The sequence below is a fragment of the Saccostrea cucullata genome, unplaced genomic scaffold, assembly GCF_032062105.1.
Source record: "Saccostrea cucullata isolate Sc308-1 unplaced genomic scaffold, CSIRO_AGI_Scuc_v1 ctg15558, whole genome shotgun sequence".
NCBI lineage: Eukaryota > Metazoa > Mollusca > Bivalvia > Ostreida > Ostreidae > Saccostrea > Saccostrea cuccullata.
The window spans coordinates 1-14,722 of record NW_026918791.1 but is presented as its reverse complement, the minus strand read 5'-3'; the positions used below and the strand labels follow the sequence as shown (position 1 = coordinate 14,722).

Below are 14,722 nucleotides of genomic sequence, written 5' to 3'. Positions count from 1 at the left end.
AACTACAAAGCTTCACATCGGTATATTATCATGAAGCGCAATATGCAGCGTTAAACGTCGTAGTTCATGTTCTCATGAATTTCCCAAAAATCAAATCCATCTCTTAAATAGATGTTTTAGTAATTTGCTACTATGTAGTATATGTTTTAATTGATTATTTGGAGATTAACTCATGATAAAAATTGAAAGATGAATACATGAACATAAACTGCATAATAATTGAATCCATCTAGGAAAAAGTAGTATGATTTATTAATTTACTTTTGCACATATTGGTATTACAGCTTTTCATTTTTTTTTCATATATTGAAAGCATGTACAGAAACTTTTAAGTTCTCCTCCTACTATCATGACCACATGGTGTTGCAGCAAAGTTCGACCGGGACAAGCATTTGGGGACTGTCAAGCAAAGTTGGTGACGTAGTCCACATACAACTGAACAACAATGAGGTCGCCCAGTCTACTGTCAATATTTATAATATATGGGAAGCAAAGTTTACAAGTCCTAAAGATCATGGTCCATATAATGTGTCTGCAACATCAAGTCTTGGAACTGTTGAGATTTCGGATGTTCGTTTTGGTGACGTATGGGTTTGCTCTGGACAAAGTAATATGGAGTTCATGACTTTTGGGGTAAATTATCAATATCATGCAATCCAAACGTAAATGAATATTAAAAAAACATTTAAGATTAACTCAAAATTATTATCATTTTTCTAGCTGAAGATCTGTTGCTCTGTGCTTGAAAAAATTCGGACAGATAAAGCATAGATATACAGATCCAAACGTTGAAAAGAAAATTCTTCGATTAACGACGCATTTTTTTTTGGTCGCTCACTAAAGGTATTACTTCATGTATATTTAACTTTCACTCGCTTTACAAATTATATACTATAAATTGACATGTATTTCACGACTGTTCTTGATACTTTATTTACCTTTTAAGAGTCTTAAACAACTCTTTTTCGTATTGGAATGTCGATTTAATTTTTTAAAAATATCTTTCATAGGTGATAAGCTTGCCCAAAAATAGGAGTAAAATATAATTAATGGAAGGATATGGAGATAACAAACAGTATTCAATCTCAATGTCCATAAAACAATACAAAATAAGAGCAGAGCAAACACTGACCCCCGAAACATCAGAGGTGGGATCAGGTGCCATGGAAGAGTGAGCATCCCCTGCCGACCAGTCACACCCACCGTGTGCTCCTTGTCATGATCAGGAAATAACGGGAAAAATCCGTCGTCAATTCAGTGTATAAATAATGGACTAACAATTGGTATGAAAAACGTCAGTCATCATTGACTCAATGATAAACTGTATTTGCTGACAAGGTCATTGTATCGACCATAGAACTTACGAAATGATGACTTTAAACGAGAATGCTGATATTCTTGTTTCGTCAATTTGCTTGTCAATAATTTACCTCGTTTTAGAAATTGTTCATACGTAGAGCATGCTCTTGCGTATCGAATCAACTGAGATATATATACTCCGTATGCAGGTGATGAAGGTATATATATTGCTGCATAAGTAAGGGAAGTTGACGATAGAAAAGTTAAAGTTTTCACGTTTATCATATAGCTTGGTTGTTAGATTACCATTAGTGTCTTTTTCAAGTAAAATAACCAAGTATGAAAGAGAAGTGTCGGACTCTGTCTTATCTTTTATCTCAAGCTCACCAGGATATATCGTTTCGACGTAGGAATGGAAATTACCATTATTGTAAATTATCGAATACTATTTCTAAAGCAAAGAAAAGCATAAAATTCAAAAAATAATACCCAAAGAGCGATCAAAAAACGGCGGCGTAAATCGAAGGTTTTACATTGAATGGATCTGTAGCTCTCTGCTTTATCTGTCCGAGTTTTCTCAAGCAGAGAGGTACAGTTCAGCAGCTTTTTTTTTTCCTAACAGCTTCATAATGCAACACAAGAGTATGCAGACAGCGTAAACTATCAATCCGTCCGACTGTTCCACGTGCATAAAGAATTTTCAGCATCACCATATACAGACATTAAACATATAGACACCGCATGGCTGAGACCTAATCAGGGTAATTGAATTATTCCATTGATGGTAGAACTCCATATTATTAATAAATATGGTTAGAGAAACGTTTTTGTTATATTTTAAGCATACGAAGCAACACCTTGATCCATGATTTCATTTTCTTTCCTCATACGAGAGGTACATGTAAGCAGGTGAGTTAAATGAATATACAAAAGTCCAATTTGTTTTTAAAAATAAAATATGTAGGCGTGAATTACATGACCCTGACATTGTTGTTAAACGAGAAGCAACTTCTGTGAGATCCTCTGCTATCTCCCAGTCCAGTTCAGTACTACTAGCCCGGAAGCGTGCTCAGGCAGAAGCTGCCCGTGTGAAGTTGAAGTTCGCCGAAACAGAAGCTTTGATAAAAAAGCAACAGGCCATTATCGAGGAAACTCGCAAGTTAAACATAGCTAAGGCAGAGCGTCAAAACAGTGAACTAGAAGCTGATTTAAAGTTACTCAGTCGACAAAGTGAAGCAGCCGCAGCCGCTGCAGAAGTGGAGGCCTTAGAGTATGTGGATGTAAGAAACAGTGTTCTTGACATTCCAGTGTGTGATAAGAAGAAACTTGTAGAACAGTATGTAGAAAAACATTCGTCACTTTCAAGTGTACACGTGAAAGAAGAACGACATTCTAACGTTCAAGAGATATCATCACTGTGAATTACTATAATGGGAAAGTTGTATTTCATGATAAACACTTTTTTTAGAGAGTCTCACACACTATTCAGCCGTTTGCTGGCTTTTTGGAAAATATTTGGCCCAACACTTCAACTATCCAATCGAATTGGTGGAGACAAACTGGGGTGGTACTAGAATAGAAGCTTGGTCATCACAGGATGCTTTACATGCTTGTGAAGGAGTGTACAGTCATCAAAAACGGTGCTTTCTTTTTTTCTCTGTCCTTTTTTTTCACCTGATACGTTTTATGAGATAATGTTTATAATATCAAAATATTCAAAATAAATTTTGCCAGAAATGGTAAGTGATAGTATAATGTATTAATTATAAATAACACGAGCTCTTGTTTTAGGGATTTTATATATAATAGTACAATGTACAATACTTTGCTGTACAATGCTATGATTCACCCACTTCTCAGAAATACGATCAAAGGTGTCATCTGGTATCAAGGTAACGTTACACCTATATATTATATAGCAACAATTTTCAAGCTATTCCTGACGTCATCATTTCACTGATATTCAACTGCTATATTTGAATCATCTTATGCAAATTAATTCAATTAAGAATAAAGTATATGATGCTTTCTATATTTTTCCCCGCTAACCACTATTAATTTTGCAAAGGTGTCTAATCACTTTAAAGACAAGATGTAAATAAAGATTCAAAAACATTATTACATGGAGCACATTCTTGTAAATTCTGATGTTATAACGTAACACTTTCTCTTGTCAAGGGGAGTCTAATGCTAAAGATGCGCATCAGTACTCATGTCAATTTCTTGAAATGATTCGGGACTGGAGGAAAAGTTCAGCGCAGCATCTCAAGGAACAACAAATCCATCATTTCCTTTTGGATTTGTACAGGTACGTACATGTACATAGAAAAGTACAGTCATGCTTGTAAAATGTATTTAAATCTTGACACCGGAAAGTTTCTGTTTCTTATTGTTCGAGATTTACTGTTTTTCAAAAATTAGTTGCAGAGATAATTCTTTTGTCAAATTCCCATAGAATAAACATCAATTTCACAACAAATAAAAGAGGATACTCTCGATTAACACTTTGCATGGAGGGATCTAGCTTTTTTTGTTGGCCTTTCTGCTAAATTATTTGGTAATAAATTGTAATATTGTTTAAACTTGTTTATTCAAAATTGTTCTTAATATTTTATACTAAGCAGGAAAAAAACCCTCATCATTTAATTTACTTTTTGGAACATCATTTCCCTTTGTTATAGTTGGCTCCATGGAGAGAAGGGGAAACAACTCTCGACTTCCCACAACTCCGCTGGGCACAAACAGCTAACATAGGATACGTTCCTAATTCCCTTCTACACAATGTATTTATGGCTGTAGCTATCGATCTTACCGACTTCCAATCACCCTTCGGAGAGTAATCATTTCTCTCTCTCTCTCTCTCTCTCTCTCTCTCTCTCTCTCTCTCTCTCTCTCTCTCTCTCTCTCTCTCTCTCTCTGACTTTAACTTATTCAGCTACCACCTGTCGCATTGAAGGGATTATTCAGTAATGTTTGTGTTCTCTCAAGATATTTTTTCAGTCATATGGACGCCACCAATTGCCTATGAAGAGCTGCAATTTTTTTTTACCTATGCTCGCCGGTCGGCACTCGGGTCTTTTGAGCAGTGAGGGATCTTTTTCGTACCAGAACCTCCTGCGACACGGTACATGTACCTCGGTTTATACGGTCTCACCCCAAGGACCAGTCTCATCGTGGTATTAGAACCCTTGAAATACTGTAAACCAACTTTAATTCGCGTGCGAGAAATGTGCGCGAGTTTCGCGACCTTCTTTAACTTGCGAATATTATCGACGCGAACTATTTATTTTGCTGTGTATTTGTATAGAATGTTTCATCGGTCGCGAAAATTAATCGTCGCGGACTGATTTCAAACTAAAGAAACGCGAATAAAAGATGACGCGAATAATAGTTGCTTTACAGTAAATATAAACTCTTAACTCTGCGACTCTAGTGCAGACACTCTAAGGCTTACCAAGAATCAAATTTAGTTATACAGTTCCTTCCTTCATCAAGGAAAAATAGATTTGCATCAGTAGATACATCTAGTGTCAATAGGTCAGATCATAGCGATCCTGTCAGAAAGGAAAAGGAACCTGATAAATTTGATGGTAGATAAATAGAGTGGAGAAACTTTATTGTGCATTTTGAACAAGTTTCCTCCTGGAATAAGCGGTCATATCATGAGCAGGGACAACAGTTAGTTACTGTAAACCACTTTTTATTCGCGAGAACTTTATTTTCGCGTAATTACGAGAGATGATATGCTCGCGAAAATTTCATTCTCGCATATAATAGAATTTTTTAAGATTATATAGAGCAATGACCATAATTCGTGAAAATTTTGTCTCGTTAATAAAGAGTCAATGTCTATCTCGCGAAAATAAGTCGTCGCCAATATTAAGTGATCTACAGTATGTGTTTAAGAGGAGAGGCTCAGAAGTTGTTAGGTGATCTTACATTTGAACAGAGGTCTGATTATGATTTGCTTAAATCCATTTTGACCAAAAGGTTCAATCCACAAGAGTTAGTTATTGCTCTAGGTGTGAGTTTAGGTAATGTAGAAGAAAGCCGGGTGAGAGTCCTTCTGACTTTGGTTATTCTTTAAGAAGGCTAGGGTGTTTGGCATTTCCTGACATGACATATAAGGATAGGGAGATCAATGTCCTTGAACAGTTTATCAATGGTATAGGTAATTCTGCCATTCATGACCATGTCATTTTTCATCATCATCAGTCATTAGAAGCAGCTATATCATTAGCAATTGAGTTCGATGCTGTTAAGGGTTCTCAGTAGAGTATGTCAAAACCAGTGAAAGTAGAGGGTGTAGATTTGGTGCTGTTGACCACCCCTGGACTTGCAAGCATTCAATAATATGCCACAAAGGTGGACCATTCTGGAAATATGATGTCATTAATTTTGTGTGTTTCTAAGTTTTATGCAGAAAAGCCTCAAAATGACTCAGTTCTCTGCTTATTTTCCTTTAGAAATTAGTGTCTGCAACCGTCGACCAATTTAATTTCTGGATATGAAAATTCACAAATATATCTCAAAATCTTTGTGGGCAATGCATGCACTGTATTTTTTCTGAAAGAAAATTTCTCTGAAAATTGATGTCTTCAAATAGATCTACAGCTTATAAGAGAAATGCACAAGTTCACGACGTCACAATTAGCATTTAGGAGGTCATTTTGGAAAAATGTTTTGTATGTATTTACTGCATGGAATTTCAATAATTCAGAAAGGATGAATTTAAATTTCTTACGTCAATTCTAAGTTTTAGGAAAATACAGGACAAGATTTGTATTGAAGCCGTACCTTGTTCTTATTGCGTCCTCCCAAGTTTAATAACTTTCTCATACACAAACAAACCTTGTTAGTCCACAATTATCTTTTCTAAATAAACATGTACAATTGTTGTTCAAAGAGGCATTTACTGAGAATAAAAGTAAAGGATAAGTAAATCTCATTAATTTTCACTTTTAACTCGATAACAGCATACATCCAAGATACAAACATGATGTTGCCTACCGCTTGTACCTTGGAGCCCTGGGTCTGGCCTATCATGAGAGATATGTGGACTTTGAGGGACCTTTTCCTACGTCTGTTGGGACTGACAGCACACACCGACATCTCACTATAGAATACGGGCGCGGACTAACTCCTATTGAAGTTAGAACAAATAGTGGTTTTGAGGTTAAGCCAAAAAATAACACATCAATGTTAAGGTTTGAATTAAACATTTCTCCCTAGTATAGAGTATAGACCATGAATGACGCATATTATCTAAAATAAAGTATTGGATATGATTTAAGGGATAAAAATAACTTCAGTGGATTGAAATTTGAAGTTGTTTTTTGTTTGTTTGTTTATTGTTTAACGTCCCTCTCGAGAATTTTTCACTCACAAGGAGACGCCACCACTTGTCTTTGGAGAGCTTTATCCTGTTCTGGCACTCAGGAGCATTGACGTCCCTCTCGAGAATTTTACATTCACAAGGAGACGCCACCTCTAGTCTTTGGAGAGCTGCAAATTTTGACCTGTTCTGGCACTCAGGGGCATTGACCAGTGAGGGATCTTTATCGTGCCAGCATCTACTGCGACACGGAAAGTCTGTATATACGGTCACATCCGATGGGCCGGTCTCCACGTCCCACAGTGGAATTCGAACCAACGCCGTAAGGATCAACACCTTCCTCTGTAACTCTAGATCTCGTGTAGATGCTCTACCACTCCGCAGTAAGGGCTACAGATTTTGTGGCTAAGTTAGGTAAAAAGACAAAAGAATACACATTTTTATACTTTTAAGATTTCAAATAAATATTCTTTTTTCCCTCTAAGGTATGCTGTGTAAATCATGCTATGGAATTGTGCAACCAATATGACACAAACTGGATAAACTCTACAATTGAGGCACACGACTTTGCCACTGTAACTCTAGATATTTCAACTTGCAATCATGGAAGTCACGTGGTACAGGTCCGATATGCTTGGCAGGAAAATCCTTGCGCTTTTCATCAATGCGCAGTGTACATTACATTACACGTGAGCTCGTGAGATTGTATAGAAAAGATGTAAACAGCTGTCAATAAAGACGTCAAATAGATTTGTATATTTTTTCATTGTAATTAAATATTGTAAATCAGTCAGAAAATACAAGAATGAGAAACAGTTGCTTATCAAAAGTGAAAGTCATAGGTCCTTCTGTGGAGATCTTAAAAATTGAAGTACAGTGTCACCATTGCTGTTTGCACGGTAAAGAACCCTTACCGTGTGGCCCCACGAACCAAACTGTTTATCTGAGGCCTCTTGGCCCAAGGTAACCAGTTGGTGGAGGGGTCGGAAAAACGCATTTTGCCCGGGAACCCGGTTAATAAATGCTTTCTTATACCTTTTACTATCTTTCACTGGCTTCCATGATTTAAAATTTCTTTTACACGCAGTGCGTATTAAACTCTGTCAATTTCTTAGCTGTCGAACTCCAAAAAATGCAAATGAGATATATTTAATTCCCCAGTGTGACATAAACTCTCATGCAATATCTCATCGACAGGTCCAGTATCTCGCTCTGCGGTCTAACATAACTTTTTTACGCTTTATACAGAAGCTTTTACATAAATCTCAATTCTTCTGACACAATGATTATTAAAAAGATTTTTTTACAAATGTTTATTAGCTCTTTTATGCGATAGTAAGGTGCCCGTCTGTCTGTAAAATGTTTTTCAAAAAGCTACTCCTCTTACAGTTTTGGTCTAATTTCAATATAACTTGGCACACAAATAGACTACACTAAGATAAATAGGGCTATTTATCGGTTTTTGACTTCAATGAACGGTATTGCCGTAGTTATAAAAAATACAAATTTCTGTGAAATATTTTCAAAATACTAGTAAGCTACTCCTCCTACAGTTTTAGTCTGATTGTAATATAACTTGGCACACAAGTAGACCACACTAAGATACATAATTCTGTGTATGTCGGTTTTTGATTCCAATGATAGGTGTTGTCGTGATTACTAAAAATAGAAATGTTCTGTGAAATACTTTCAAAATGCTACTCCTCTTACAGTTTTAGTCTGATTATAATATAATGTGGCATTCAAGTAGACTACAAAGAGATACATAATTGTCTTTCTTTTATTTTGATGAATGAAGTTGCCATGGTAACTAAAATTGAAAATTCAGTAAAATTGTATTTTAAACTTCTCCTACAGTTGTAGCCTTATTGCAATCTTGCCACAAAAAGAGACTTAATCAATGATCATTATCCTATTTATTGCAGTTGTAAAGTTTCAAGTCCCAACTGGTACTTTTATTTAATTTCGTTAGTTATAACTACAAACCAGTAGAGCTACAGTCTCGACAGAGACTTCTGGTTACTTTCCTTGAAAGTTGGCATGGACTTTCGTTTAAACAAATTTTATTCCACTTTTTCATGGAATCTTTGTGGCAAGTTTGGTTGATATTGGTCCTGTCGTCCTTGAGAAGAAGCTGAAATTATGAAAAGTTTATAGACGGACGACAGACCGAATGTGATCAGAAAAGCTCACCTGAGATTTTAGCTTTGGTGAGCTACGAATATCAACCTTATCAACCCGAATATCAACTGATGAGAACGAGTATCCCTTCTTATGATACATATGATATGTGCAATCTTTGATTGTTTTTTTGGAATAAAGAGATCTCACTACGAATGCTATCTCGCGAATATGGGGAATGGCAAAGCTCAGTAAACTTAATTTTTTTTTCAAATTTCATTAGCTCTTCTGAGCTAAAGGCTCATAGAGCTAATCCTATGGCAATTTGTGCGGTGTGCGTAAACCTTTAAGTACATTGGCTTCGGAAGCAAATTGAAAGGGGGGGGGGGCTAAGTATATAAAAAAATTGTATACCTTCAAAAAAACCTAACAAGCCAAAAAAAAAAAAAAAAAACAACAAATAAAGAAAATGTCCATTTCCAAACACGAATATCCTATTATTTTTTTCTGGGGGGGGGGGGGGTAGGTTAAGGTTCGAACCTCAGTGTCAAAATGTTTTACCAAACACCACCACTTTCCCCTTTTTTAACCTATATTGCGACATGTCTGTGGAAATGGGGGGGGGGGGTAAACCTTCGAAGCAATGTTCAATATCTATACTAAGTATATATCTGGAAAAAAAAGTGGGGAGGGGCTAAGCCCCCCTCCCCCCGGTTCCAACGCCTATGTAGTATATGGGCCATAACTCAAGAACCCCATCGCCAATTATTGTTCAAATTTGTCACAGAGCATCCTTGGCCCAAGGGCTACCATTTATACTTAAAGTAGGGTTTGGGCCCTTTAACAAAGGGAGATAATCAGGAAAATAAAACCAAAAGTTCTGGTTGCTAAAAAAATCTTCTTCTCCAGAACCATCAGGCAGATTTTCACTAAACTTAAATACAATGATTAGGATACGTTGAAGAAAACAAAATTGATCAAGACATCACCCTGGAGCAAAGGGCGTGGTCTCAAGGTCAATTTAAAGTTGACCAAAATTTACACTTAATAAAAACGTTTATATTTTGCTTACTATCAAAACTAGGATCATCAAATCTTGTAAGATGATGCATCTTAGGACTTCACATCACGTTAACTCAAACGTTGGTCACGGCGTTCTTTTGTTTAGGTCACCTGAGTCACTCAAGTGACCTATTGCTATCCGTTTTCGTCCGTCGTCGTGTGTCGTGTGTTAACATTTTCAGCTTCTTCTCTGAAACCACTGAACCAATTTCAACCAAATTTCGGTATGCAGCATCTATGGGTGAAGGGCAACACAAATTATGAATTTTATGGTCCCGCCTTCCTGAGGCCTGAGGAGTTGGGCCAAAATCACTAAAATAAATGAAATCATAAAAAAAATCTTGTTAACTCCTGGACATCAAGCAGGCAAACTGTTTGCATGAATGTAATGAGCATTAAGTCCTCTTTGTGCAAGGTTATCAAATTTATTTACATGTACTAAGGCAAGAAAAAAGTTACCTTGGAACCCCCCCCCCCCATCGGAAAACGCAGACCTTCCCTGGTAAACGCGAATTTGTGTTAAATTGGTTTGAAGAGAAATAGGTTTTTGAAGCTTGGGCGAGTTTTTTTTTATATTTTTTTTTTATTTTGCTTGTCAAAAAATTTCTGGGTTGGATTTTTTTTTCGACTGGGGTAGAACCCCCCCCCCCCCCCCCCTTGGAAAACATTTTTGGATCATAGTTATGATGACCAAGAGTGCCTCTTCCAAAATTATTAATTCTATGGCCCAAGGGTCAGGGGTTCTGGTGTTCGGGTGGGGCTCTATTGATTATATAGTAAAAATGCATTATTTCTTCTGAAATCTTGTCCTCTGTTCCTGGGTATTAAAAGAACTAAGTACATAGTTATGATGAGTAAGAGTGCCTCTTCATAATTAGTGAATATTATGGCCCCAGGGTCAGGGGTTCTGGTGTTTTGGCGGGGCTCTATTGATTATATAGTGAAAATACATAAAACCTTTGAAAATTTTCTTCTCTGCTCCTGGGTATTTAATAACTAAGTACATAGTTATGATGAGAAAGAGTGCCTCTTCAAAATTAGTGAATCTTATGGCCCCAGGGTCAGGGGTTCTGGTGTTTTGGCGGGGCTCTATTGATTATATAGTGAAATACATAAAACCTTTGAAAATCTTCTTCTCTGCTCCTTGGTATTAAATAAACTAAGTACATAGTTATAATGAGCAAGAGTGCCTCTTCATAATTAGTGAATCCTATGGCCCCAGGGTCAGGGGTTCTGGTGTTTTGGCGGGGCTCTATTGATTATATAGTGAAATACATAAAACCTTTGAAAATCTTCTTCTCTGCTCCTTGGTATTAAATAACTAAGTACATAGTTATGATGAGCAAGAGTACCTCTTCATAATTAGTGAATCTTATGGCCCCAGGGTCAGGGGTTCCGGTGTTTTGGCGGGGCTCTATTGATTATATAGTGAAATACATAAAACCTTTGAAAATCTTCTTCTCTGCTCCTTGGTATTAAATAACTAAGTACATAGTTATGATGACCAAGAGTGCCTCTTCATAATTAGTGAATCTTATGGCCCCAGGGTCAGGGGTTCTGGTGTTTTGGCGGAGTTCTATTGATTATATAGCGTCGGTAGTCTAATGGTTAAGGTGCCGGACTCCAAACCGAAAGGTTGTGAGTTCGAATCCTGGCCGCGACAAGCCGACGTTGTGTCCTTGGGAAAGGCACTTTAAATGCATGTCCTCACTCCACCCAAGTGTAAAAGGGATATCTGGCTAAAGACAGTGAAAGATATTGTCAGAATGTTAGTGCTCTAGCGCTGATAACGGCAGCTTGCACTGAGAAAGATTCTGGATTGTTAAGGTCTTCTGGGGTAATAATGTATTGTAAAGCACTTTGAGTAGCAATTATGCTAGAAAAGCGATATATAAAAGCAATCATTATTATTATTATTATCAAATAGTGAAAATACATTAAATTTTTAAAAATCTTATCTGCTCCTGGGTATTAAGTAAACTAAAAAGCATATACTTATAATGAGCAAGAGTGCCTCAACCAAATTTGTTAATTTCATGGCCCCTGTGTTAGGGGTTTTGCCATTTGGCGTTTTACATAGTCTGAAAATAAATTAATGCTTTGAAATCTGCTCTTTGGTATTAATCATCAACCATTTTATGATCAATTTGCAAAATTTCAAAATATGTGGTCCCGGGGTCAGTGGTTCCTTTGGGATGGGGTGCGCAACTGGTTATAAAATGGAAGTGCTTTTTCTCTTTGTTACTCTGATCTACCTCTGGGAATTAAGTAAATAGAGAAAGCATGCTAAATTTATAATTATGATAAGCAATGGTGCCTCTTTCAAAATTGTGAATTCCAAGGCCTCTGGTTTAAAACACGAACCAAACAGCAAGAGCCACTTTGGTCCTGAGAATTTCTGAAAAATTAAAACTGCTCAGTTTAGGTTTTTATTCTTTTCTTAATTGCTTAATACATACGTATTAACACAATTTCATTACAAATTTAATAATTAAGAAAAAACAGATCGGTATGGTATGGTATCAATACATGAAAAAAACAGCGCCTTGTTTATATAATGAAGTCACTTGGTATGACGCGTCTATACATTAGGTATAAAAACTTTTAATCACATAATAAATGTAAATAAATATACTGATATAATGATTTGACAAACGAAGAATGAATCACGTCTTTTCATTTCTTAACTTAAAAGCTAAATGCAAAAATTTCCCGAAATTACAAAGCTCAGAAAAGTTTTGTACACTCAGTTATTGGACTAGTTTGAATGCGGATGGTTTTTTCCAGTAATAACTTTTAATATATTTACTTCTCAAGTCCTTGTATAGGGGACAAATTAAAACAAAATGAAATTCGTCTTCTGATATTTTTACAAAATTCACAAAATTTTATGATTGCAAATGCAGTATCTATCACTTGGAGTGTTGTTGACCACATATCTATTAATCATGACGTAATTATCCCTCTAGTCGATGTATTTTGACGTCATAAATTGAGTCATTTTCCTCATATCCTGTAAATTTCTTAGAAAATGGCTTAAAGTATTTTTTTCAATATTTCATATGGAGCACAACTTCTGATCCAAAATATGCAAATACTTAATGAAAGATCTGTTTCTAAAAATAAAAAAAAACATGTTTTATTTTTGGGACCGTGGGCTGTGCACATATTTTAATTCTCTGTTGAAAGTAGTCAAATACGCATTTTTTCTGCAAATTTCAAGAATATTGCAATTTCTCAAAGCCTATTTTCCAATATCTTGATTCTCAAAAAGAAATTTTATAAAAGGAAATGAAAGTTCAACGTGTCTACTTTATTTTGATATATGAAATGGGAAAGAGGGTGATAGTTAATTAATTGATATAAGTACAGGGCCATTTTATGCATAAAGTGAACCTAGTAAAATTGTTGGAAAATTGTTAAACAAAACTCAGGTGACCTATAAGGCCCGTGGGCCTCTTGTTGGATTTAGAGGCATATTTTGGACACTTTAAGGCCTATGGTCATCAAACTTTGTCAGCTTAAAACATATTTATGAAAAAGTAGGTTACTGTGACCTACTTTTTGAATTTTGCAGGCATTTGTTTTAGAATTCTTTAAAGGGATATTTTGAATACTTTCAGACATATGATCATCAAACTTTGTCAGTTGATGCATCTTGGATCTTCAAAAAACGTCGAACAAAAACACTATGACCTACTTTTGACATTTTATGGCTGTATTTAAGTATCTTAGGTACTTATTGGTCTAGAATTATTAAACTTTGTCAGTTGAAGCATCTTGGGTTTTCGAAGAATGTCCACCAAAAAGGAGGTCACATTGACCTTTTTTTTGAATATTTCGGGTACGTATTGGCTAAGAATCATCAAACTTTGTCAGTTGATGCATCTTAGGTTTTCGATGAATGTCGTCCAAAAAGTAGGTCACAATGACCTACATGTGACATTTTATGGCTATATTAAGTACCTCAGGTAATCATTGGCTTAGAATCACGAAAACTTTGTCCGTTGATGTGCTTGGGTTTTCAGAGAATGTCGACCAGAAAGTAGGTTATGGTGACCTACTTTTTTGAATAACTCACTGACAGGTACTTATTGGTTTAGAATCATCAATCTTTGTCAATTAACGCATCTTGAGTCCTCAGAAATTCCAATAAAAAAGTAGATCACCATTAACTGACTTATGGTATTTTATAGATTTATTGAAGTATCTTCAGTCCTAACTGGCTAAGAATCATCAAACTTTGTAGGCTGATGCATCTTTGGCCTTATTAACTTAGAGTAAGAGGCTTTAAATATAAGTGACGGATTGTACAATTTATCAATTCAAGGCCCTTGGGCCTCTTGTTTTTTTTCCCCCTTTATGCTTAAAGCATCGTTGTTAGGTACAGAAACATTAGGGATCGGTACTAGAACTTTATTCGCAGAAAATCTATTCCATTACATTTACGTAAAAGTTACCATTAGTTTTCCTTCGTTTAGGTATACTTACATATTTTAGTAGACATTTTGAAACAAAAATGAAAAACTATAAAAGCACGGTTGAAGCCTTTGTTTGCACATCCCAAAGGGGTCATAATTTGAACTAATTTCAATTTAAACTACCTGCATGAGAATGGTTTGTTACAACGGACTTGGAAAAATTACGCACTTTGAAAAATTTTTCAAAGTGCGTTAAGAGTGTACATAAACATTTTTACCATGGTGGCATTTAACGCACTTTGAAAAAACTATGTATAAAACCAAAAAAATCTAGACTTATTTTAGTAATTGAGAGAATCATTTTGTAATAATGATAACTTTTGAAAAACTTATCAAATTTTTCAAAGTGCGTTGATTTTGTCCCAATTTTAACGCACTTTGAAAATTTTTTTCAGAGTGCGTTGTCACAATGGTTTCACATGAG

At 35.8% G+C, this 14,722-nt stretch overlaps 1 pseudogene; it reads left to right on the top strand.

Annotated features, from left to right (window-relative positions):
- Positions 1 to 315: 315 nt before the first annotated feature.
- Positions 316 to 7,323, top strand: LOC134271344 (sialate O-acetylesterase-like; annotated as a pseudogene).
- Positions 7,324 to 14,722: the final 7,399 nt, after the last annotated feature.